We start from the raw sequence: 10,260 nt of genomic DNA, 5'->3' as shown, positions 1-10,260 counted from the left end.
CGTGCATCTATGTTCCCTCCATTAGGAGGGGGCATCTCAGTCCCCACACCTAACCCTAACCCCCTAACCCTAACCCTAACCCCTAACCCATTCCTACCCTAGCCTAACCCTAGGTTTTTCTTTCCCCCCCTCCCCCCAACCCTATTTCATAAATATATTAATAAATAAATAAATAAGGATAAATAGATCACTATAAAAACACAATTCATGGGGTAAAAATACATTTCATAAGATAAATACATCACTATAAAAACACAATTCATGGGGTTAAAATACATTTCATAAGGTAAAAAACACAATAAGTTACATAGAAAAGAATTCATACGAAGACAAGTAAGTTACGGATAAAACACAAGACGGACATACGAAAAACAAGCAATTCATGGTCAGTTTGGTTTGTGCTTTTGGACTGAGAGGATGTGTTCTGGGGGTGCCTATGGAAAGTAAAGGGGGTGCCATTAATCTGTGTGCAGGGCCTGATGAAGACCCAAGTAGGGTCGAAACGTTGCCCAGGCGCACACAGAAACAAGAAGAAGAAAAACAAAGAATAGAAAAGAGAAATAAAGAAGAAACAAAGTAACAGAGAAAAACAAAGTATAACGAAGAGACATAAGAAGAAACAAAGAAACAGACAGAGAAAAACAAATGAAAGAGGGCAAGAATATAAGCAAAAGACAATAGAAGTCATGCAAGAGACCAAAAAAGGAAAAAAGACAATAGACGTCATGCTAAAGACCAAATAAGGAAAGTAAGGGTAAGACAAAGGGAAACAAACTGGAGAAGGAAAGTAGGGAATGATAGATTGAAAGTTAAAACCAAACATTAAAAAGGGTAAATATATCACAATATAATAAATATAATAAATAATAAATACAATAAATATATTAATATAGAATAACAAAGGCGAACTGGTCAGTTGGGGTCGAGGGCTCCCTGCTGTGGAGAGTGCATCATTGCTCCCTCCATTCGGAGGGGGCAATTCTATTTCCTCACCTAACCCCCATTAGGAGACGACATAACTCGAGACTTGGGCTCATCCGATAGAGCTTGTCGCCACGATCGCAACGGTGCAACTCTCGCTGCTCTACGATTTTGCGAAAGTGCCCGTTTGCCACCGTAGGCACTTCGTGGAATCGGGCCATTTTCTCCGCTCTCGAACCTCCAAAAATTCTCAAAGTCACACCAAAAAATCCGGCTCGCCGCGCTCTTTTTTTTGACACCAAGCTTGTCCGGATCCGACAACAAAAGTGCAGCTCCCCCGTTTTCACCGACAGCAGGTGGCGCATGGACGCAATAGGCATTTCGTGGAAGGCGTTTTTTGGAAGATTCCACATTTCATACAGTTACCATTCACTTTCACTCACATGGCCCTTGAAGGGCCCAGAAGCGTCCGATCAACAAGTGGGTGCTCTCCACCCCCCCGTTGTCAGCCATGCCCGTTCCAATGACGCCACCCCCGAGCCTCTACGGCATTGGGAAGTTGGACTTACAAATAATGCCTATGCTTCCAAATTCTGCACTTCCAAATTGGAAATGTCCATAATATGGAATGTGGAATCTTCCGGAATCTGGAAGCTGCCCCAACCCTAACCGATGGTAAGCGAGAATGTGGAAGGCTTCCAAATACTGCACTTCCAAGTTGGAAATGTCCATAATATGGAATGTGGAATCTTCCAGAATCTGGAAGCTGCCCCAACCCTAACCGATGGTAAGCGAGAATGTGGAAGGCTTCCAAATACTGCACTTCCAAGTTGGAAATGTCCATAATATGGAATGTGGAATCTTCCAGAATCTGGAAGCTGCCCCAACCCTAACCTGATAATAAGCGAGAATGTGGAAGGCTTCCAAATTCTGCAATTCAGAACTATCCACAATATGGAAGGTGGAATCTTCCAGGATTTGGAAGTTAAGCCTCCCCCTGGTGAGAATGTGGAAGCTGAACTGTCCATATTGTGGAATTGTTTACATTATGGAATTGTCCATGATCTGGAAGCTGCCCCAGCTCTAAACCCAAGTAAAGTTTATTCAATAAGAACAATTAAGTCATACAAGTCAAACATCAATTTTATTTAAATCACTTATAATGACAGAGATTACAGCAGAAGATTGTCCTGAGATCGGGAAATTTGTGGCAGCAGCCTGACTCTGGCTCTGATTCTTTGGGTTGTTCAGACACCCAACCGCTCTCCTTCCACTGGGGAACCAACACAATGGTTGGGGCGGTGGGTTGGGGTTGTAAGTAGAAGAAGCCAGGAGGGGGTCGAATCGAGCTATGTCTAACTGGCGGGGTGGGAGGTGGGTTGAGGAAGCCAGGAGGAGAGCGTTGGACCCCAAAGGTCAGTAGGCATGGGGACGGTGGTGGTGGGGGGGGGGGGCACCAATCGCCCTCGCTTTGTTGGTCTGTGCACGATGGGCTGCTGGTTTGAAAGCCCACGGGATGTTTGAGTATGGATGAGCTGCTGGATCCAGAGATATCTTTGAGCTGTGTATGGAGAAGACAGGTGAATGGCATGACAAACCGCATCACAAAACTACCATACAACTGATTTGCCAGGCTCATCTGCTTACCATCTTCACGCCACATCAACAGCAGATGTCCTGCCTAGAAAAGCAATGTAACTGGTTAAAACATGGAAGCAAAGGATATGCTTACAGATTCTGATCAATTTCACTAGCATTAGCATGCTAATTGACATATCCACATATATTGCAAAAAATCAAAGATATGCAAATAAATGCACCATTTGTTTGGTCGCCAGAGGGAAAGGGGCACTTCAAACTGTTGCGGACACCCACCCACCCACCATGACTTACCTGCATTTGTTACTGTCACCACTTGGACCGTGCTTGGCAGCTGCCAGACTTGCTCTTCCCCACTTGGTTCTGCTATATCCTCGTTGCTGCTACTTCCTGTTGACACAGGAAGTGAAAAAGTTGACCTTCTCAGGTAACAGGTGAGAATGTGGAAGATTCCATATTTTCACCTACAAGCGATTCCTCATTTCAACTCAACAGGCAGGAATATGGAAGGCTTCCAAATTCTGCACTTCCATATCGGAACTGTCCATAATATGGAATGTGGAATCTTCCAGAATCTGGAAGCTGCCCCAACCCTAACCTGATGATAAGCGAGAATGTGGAAGGCTTCCAAATTCTGCACTTCCAAGTTGGAACTGTCCATAATATGGAATGCGGAATCTTCCAGAATCTGGAAGCTGCCCCAACCCTAACCTGATGATAAGCGAGAATGTGGAAGGCTTCCAAATTCTGCACTTCCAAGTTGGAACTGTCCATAATATGGAATGTGGAATCTTCCAGAATCTGGAAGCTGCCCCAACCCTAACCTGATGATAAGCGAGAATGTGGAAGGCTTCCAAATTCTGCAATTCAGAACTATCCACAATATGGAAGGTGGAATCTTCCAGGATATGGAAGTTATGCCTCCCCAGTGGCGAGAATGCGGAAGCTGAACTGTCCACATTGTGGAATTGTTCAGATTATGGAATTGTCCATGATCTGGAAGCTGCCCCAGCTCTAAACCCAAGTAAAGTTTATTCAATAAGAACAATTAAGTCATACAAGTCAAACATCAATTTTATTTAAATCACTTATGATGACAGAGATTACAGCAGAAGATTGTCCTGAGATCGGGAAATTTGTGGCAGCAGCATGACTCTGCCTCTGATTCTTTGGGTTGTTCAGACACCCAACCGCTCTCCTTCCACTGGGGAACCAACACAATGGTTGGGGCGATGGGTTGGTGTGGTAGGTAGAAGAAGCCAGTAGGGGGTCGTATCGAGCTATGTCTAACTGGCGGGGTGAGGAATCCAGGAGGAGAGCGTTGGACCCCAAAGGTCAGTAGGCATGGGGACGGTGGTGGTGGTGGGGGGGGGCACCAATCGCCCTCGCTTTGTTGGTCTGTGCACGATGGGCTGCTGGTTTGAAAGCCCACGGGATGTTTGAGTATGGATGAGCTGCTGGATCCAGAGATATCTTTGAGCTGTGTATGGAGAAGACAGGTGAATGGCATGACAAACCGCATCACAAAACTACCATACAACTGATTTGCCAGGCTCATCTGCTTACCATCTTCACGCCACATCAACAGCAGATGTCCTGCCTAGAAAAGCAATGTAACTGGTTAAAACATGGAAGCAAAGGATATGCTTACAGATTCTGATCAATTTCACTAGCATTAGCATGCTAATTGACATATCCACATATATTGCAAAAAATCAAAGATATGCAAATAAATGCACCATTTGTTTGGTCGCCAGAGGGAAAGGGGCACTTCAAACTGTTGCGGACACCCACCCACCCACCATGACTTACCTGCATTTGTAACTGTCACCACTTGGACCGCGCTTGGCAGCTGCCAGACTTGCTCTTCCCCACTTGGTTCTGCTATATCCTCGTTGCTGCTACTTCCTGTTGACACAGGAAGTGAAAAAGTTGACCTTCTCAGGTAACAGGTGAGAATGTGGAAGCAGACCACATGGTTCCAAAATCCTATTTAATGCGCTAGCATTAGCTCGCTAGTTAGCACTGTTTTCTTATACTGACAAAATAAAGATTTTACACAAATTGACATGCCCTGACATTGGCCCCCTGAGGGATAACCACCACTTGAGATTTTTGGGGTCACCCACGTACACTTACCTTCTCTCAAATGTAATTTTAAGAGCACCAGCGAAGAGCCGCTATTTGTGTTGCTGCCGAGCTCGTCTTTACCGCTGTAATGGCCGACTTGCTGTTGACACAGGAAGTGAAAAAGTTGACCTTCTCAGGTAACAGGTGAGAATGTGGAAGCAGACCACATGGTTCCAAAATCCTATTTAATGCGCTAGCATTAGCTCGCTAGTTAGCACTGTTTTCTTATACTGACAAAATAAAGATTTTACACAAATTGACATGCCCTGACATTGCCCCCCTGAGGGATAACCACCACTTGAGATTTTTGGGGTCACCCACGTACACTTACCTTCTCTCAAATGTAATTTTAAGAGCACCAGCGAAGAGCCGCTATTTGTGTTGCTGCCGAGCTCGTCTTTACCACTGTAATGGCCGACTTGCTGTTGACACAGGAAGTGTTCTCCTGTTGACTCAGGAAGTGAACGAGTTGACCTCTGCTAACAAGTAAGAATGTGGAAGATTCCATATTTTCACCTACAAGCGATTCCTCATTTCAACTCAACAGGCAGGAATATGGAAGGCTTCCAAATTCTGCACTTCCAAGTCAGAAGTGTCCATAATATGGAATGTGGAATCTTCCAGAATCTGGAAGCTGCCCCAACCCTAACCTGATGATAAGCGAGAATGTGGAAGGCTTCCAAATTCTGCACTTCCAAGTTGGAAATGTCCATAATATGGAATGTGGAATCTTCCAGAATCTGGAAGCTGCCCCAACCCTAACCTGATGATAAGCGAGAATGTGGAAGGCTTCCAAATTCTGCAATTCAGAACTATCCACAATATGGAAGGTGGAATCTTCCAGGATATGGAAGTTATGCCTCCCCCTGGTGAGAATGTGGAAGCTGAACTGTCCATATTGTGGAATTGTTTACATTATGGAATTGTCCATGATCTGGAAGCTGCCCCAGCTCTAAACCAACCCTGCAATAAAAACAAGGACAAGTCACATACCTTTAGCAAAAAACTTTATTTGCTCACAACAAGTCAAAAACTAAGGACTCTCACATTGTCCTCATCACTTCCTTCACGCAAAAAAAATGTGGGCACGTATAAGCTGCAGTACAGTTACATACATAGTCAATAACAAAAACTAGCTCCATCAAAACCTACCCTGTGCCTCGTGCCCACATGTTCCTCCTATGAACACATCAGAGAACACATCAGAGAACCTACAGTAAAAGTGAACAGTGAACAAAGCTCCAACGGAACAGAATCCTAATCCTAATCCTCATTTATCTTTGGACCTTCATCGGACTTCTTTGTGTCCTTCTTGGGTGGGTTTTCTTCTCCCGGCGTACTATCCTGGGACATCTGCAATTCCGGGCTTACATCGGTGGGGGTCGGGCAAGTGGGGCGTTGCTGTGAGCGAAGGCAGCAGGTGTACTCAGGCGGATTTGGTTGTGGGTCCGACTGCGTGGTTGGGGGGACATTATATGGGGATGAAAAAACTGCATCACAGCTTACATATCAGTTAAACATCCTTGTGTACTTACCATCTTGTGTCAAAATCAGCCAGGGGGAGATGTGCCTCCTGGGAAACAAAAGTAATGTTAAAGGTGAGAATGTGGAAGCAGACCACATGGTTCCAAAATCCTATTTAATGCGCTAGCATTAGCTCGCTAGTTAGCACTGTTTCCTTATACTGACAAAATAAAGATTTTACACAAATTGACATGCACTGACATTGGCCCCCTGAGGGATAACCACCACTTGAGATTTTTGGGGTCACCCACGTACACTTACCTTCTCTCAAATGTAATTTTAAGAGCACCAGCGAAGAGCCGCTATTTGTGTTGCTGCCGAGCTCGTCTTTACCGCTGTAATGGCCGACTTGCTGTTGACACAGGAAGTGTTCTCCTGTTGACACAGGAAGTGAACAAGTTGACCTCTGCTAACAAGTAAGAATGTGGAAGATTCCATATTTTCACCTACAAGCGATTCCTCATTTCAACTCAACAGGCAGGAATATGGAAGGCTTCCAAATTCTGCACTTCCAAGTCAGAAGTGTCCATAATATGGAATGTGGAATCTTCCAGAATCTGGAAGCTGCCCCAACCCTAACCTGATGATAAGCGAGAATGTGGAAGGCTTCCAAATTCTGCAATTCAGAACTATCCACAATATGGAAGGTGGAATCTTCCAGGATATGGAAGTTAAGCCTCCCCCTGGTGAGAATGTGGAAGCTGAACTGTCCATATTGTGGAATTGTTTACATTATGGAATTGTCCAGAATCTGGAAGCTGCCCCAAGACTAAACAGACGGTAAGCAACAACACGGAAGGACAGAATCAATGAGAATCTGGGATTTTGTGGTCACCTTTATTCCATCACATGGCAAGAGTGCACACCACGGTCCATTTGGATACTTGGGGGTCGAACCCCTGTGCGACTGGGGGATCGGTTGCCAAGTCCCCGTTGGCACCTCTGTTCAAAGGAAGCTCAGGCTGCCTGACGCTCGGCGGATTGTTGCCGACATCTGGGGAATCCTCAGCAGGAGGCTGACGCTGTGACCTGACTCTGGGGTCGGGACTGGTGCCTGGGCTGTGCACGACAACATTCCAACCGCCCCCCCGCACCTCACTGATGTTGACCCTGAAGAGAGACAAGGAAAAGAGTTAGCAAACTTAGGTGGCCACCTCAGTGGGGCAAGGCGAAATAAAAGGGAAGCCTCTGTCTTACTCATTCCCTGCACCTCGGACGGAGATTCCCCATCTTTGGCATGGGTCCACATGAGCCACAGGTTGGGCAGAGGGCCCCTTGGGCCGCCGTCGTCGCGGCACCCCCAATTCTCGCTTTGGGATCTCGCAAAGAATTCTGGATCTCAACTTTGGCTGTGTGTGGGTGGAAAAGAGTTGAAGGACATGAATAAACTGCATAAGAGATATCCCGCAATCCAAGAGTTAATCTCATCTACTCACCATCTCGTGTGGAAAAGCAATTACAGGCGATGCACCAGCCACAAGCTGAAAAATAATGGTAGTAGGTGTGAACTTGAAAGCACAAGGTCTGCTTCCAAATTCCTATCAGTTTCGCTAGCATTAGCTTGCTAATTAGCACCATTTCAAGTACCGGCAATATTCAAAGCCACACAAAATAAACACGCCACGTGTTTGGTCGCAGGAGGGAAAACATGACTTGCAGCCGATGCCCACTCACCTGCACGTTGTTTCAACTGCAATTTCAACTCGGCCGACGAGGAAGACGGTGCCTTGCGTGCAGCTGCCCAGCCCGTTTACACTGCTTTTTTTTCCCAGCTTCCTGTTGACACAGGAAGTGAAAAAGCTGACCTCTGCTAATAAGTGAAAATGTGGAATCTTCCACATTTTCACCTACAAGCGATTTTGCATTTCAACTCGACAGGTGAGAATATGTAAGTGTTCCAAATTCTGCACTTCCAAGTTGGAAATGTCCAGAATCTGGAAGCTGCCCCAAGTCTTCCTGTCTCACTGGCGAGAATGTGGAAGGCTTCCAAATTCTGCACTTCCAAGTTGGAAATGTCCATAATATGGAATGTGGAATCTTCCAGAATCTGGAAGCTGCCCCAACCCTAACCTGATGATAAGCGAGAATGTGGAAGGCTTCCAAATTCTGCACTTCCAAGTCAGAACTGTCCAGAATCCGGAAGCTGCTCTAAGTCTAACTCTTTCACTGGCGAGAATGTAGAAGCTGGAACTGTCCATAATATTGCAGCTGCAAATGCTGCAATCACTGAGACAAACACATACATGCTGTTGGCAAAACATTGTGTCTTTATTGAAATTGAACATTCACAATAAGAACAGACCTAAGAACTGAAGTTGTACAATTTTTGTCTCAAAGAACAGACCTAAGAACTGAAGTTGTACAATTTTTGTCTCAACTTCCCTACCCTCACAATTGTGACGTTTACATTTTTTTTTGGTCCGGCTGCCCAGTGCTCCTCAAAGTAGTTTTGTAGTCAGAGAACTCATCAGAGTACTGGGCGCCTGCCCCAAACTTGCCATCAGCAACCTTGCCGGAGCTCGGGGATTCCACTCCAGTCTCAGGCATCTCGGGCACTGGGGAGTCAGGAGGATTCGCAGGTTTGCCTCCGAGTCCCGGGCAGGGCTCTTTCCAAGACACGGGGCCGTTGTTCAACTTATTGTTGTCTGACTGGAGAGGATGCAAATTGACAAAAATGAGCAAGCTGCTCGAAAGCTAGTGTGCAATTGAAAAGAAACTTTCATCTACTCACCATCATGAACGGACGAGCACTCAGGCCGTGCACCCTGCACCATGCACCACGCTGAAAAGCAAAGTGTAATAGGTTAGAATTTGGAACCATGCGTTCTGCTTCCAATTTCCCATCAGTTGCGCTAGTATTAGCTCGCTAATAAGCCTAGTATTAGCCTGAAAAGATGTTGGCAAAACACAAATAAACACCACCCCCCACATCTTTGGTCTCCAGAAGGAAAACGTGACTATGAAGTTGTCAGGGTGGCCGACGTCCACTTACCATTAACTTTTTCTCTCTGACTGCACCTTTGACACCACCAGCGATGACTGTCTTGTCTGTGCTGCAACCACGCTTCATTGTGACAAGTGCTTTGTCCGACTTCCTGTCGACACAGGAAGTTGTAAATAAAAAGATTTGACCTCTGAACTTACTTCGAAATAAGCGACAATCTGGAAGCATTCCAAATCATGGACTACCAAATTGGGACTGTCCATAATCAGGAAGCTGCCCTAAATCTAACCCTACGGTGAGCGAGAATTTGGTATTGTCCAGGATATGGAATTGTCCATATTCTGGAAGTAGCCTAATCCTTACCTCCTCTTGGTCTTCATTATCTCGCGGGGTGTTGGGGGACTCGCATCCTCAACGATCTCATTGGAATTTTCTAACTTTGGTTGACGACGCCGTATGATAGAGTATGTGAGGTAAGCGATGATCCCGATGGTTACCACAGCGGCCGCCGCAGATCCTGCAATAATTCCCACCGATGGAGGATGCGGTATGTTCACTTTTAGGATGCACTTCTCCTGACCGACACGATTGATCGCAACACATTTGTAACTTCCTGTATCGCTCTCACTGAAATCTGGAATGGTGAGTGTGCCTGCCCTTTGATCCAACACTGCCAAGGAGGATAGGAGTTCCCAGGGTGGCAATCTTGACCAGTGGTACCGGATAGGTGGTGCACCTTCCTCAGATCCACAATGTAGCACTTTGGTTTTGCCAAACTCTCCGCCCCCCTGAGTGTAATTACACTTGGGCTTTGATGGCCGTTCCAGCACTCTGAGGACTGTCTTGATGCTTTGGATGCCTGGAAGCTTCTTAACCTGGCAATAGTAGATGCCGGTGTCTTTGCGAGTCAGCTGCAGAAGATGAATGGCGGCATCTCCTTGCTGAGGGTCCTGTGCGTCAAAGTAGACTCTTCCCTTTAGATGTTCATAAAGATTGTCGTAGATATGCTCAGCCGTATACCAGAGGACCGTTGCCCGTTCCATTGGGTGGCGTATGGACTTCACCCTCCATTCGATCTCCAACATTCCTTCATCCTTCGGGCCAGTAGTGAAGAAGCAGCCGAGCTTCACGTCCTCTCCCAC

At 46.0% G+C, this 10,260-nt stretch overlaps 1 long non-coding RNA gene across 1 annotated transcript; it reads right to left on the bottom strand.

Annotated features, from left to right (window-relative positions):
* Window positions 1–2,366: 2,366 nt before the first annotated feature.
* On the bottom strand, window positions 2,367–3,136 carry LOC121613293. Its single transcript, XR_006007177.1, has 3 exons — window positions 2,815–3,136; window positions 2,569–2,602; window positions 2,367–2,482 (listed from the first exon to the last, which is right to left on the bottom strand). It is a non-coding gene; the product is annotated as an uncharacterized LOC121613293 (long non-coding RNA).
* Window positions 3,137–10,260: the final 7,124 nt, after the last annotated feature.

Source organism: Chelmon rostratus, chromosome 10 (genome assembly GCF_017976325.1).
Source record: "Chelmon rostratus isolate fCheRos1 chromosome 10, fCheRos1.pri, whole genome shotgun sequence".
In the NCBI taxonomy this organism is placed as follows: domain Eukaryota; kingdom Metazoa; phylum Chordata; class Actinopteri; order Chaetodontiformes; family Chaetodontidae; genus Chelmon; species Chelmon rostratus.
Note: the sequence above shows the minus strand (reverse complement) of the source record. Positions and strands in the feature narration are given on the sequence as shown.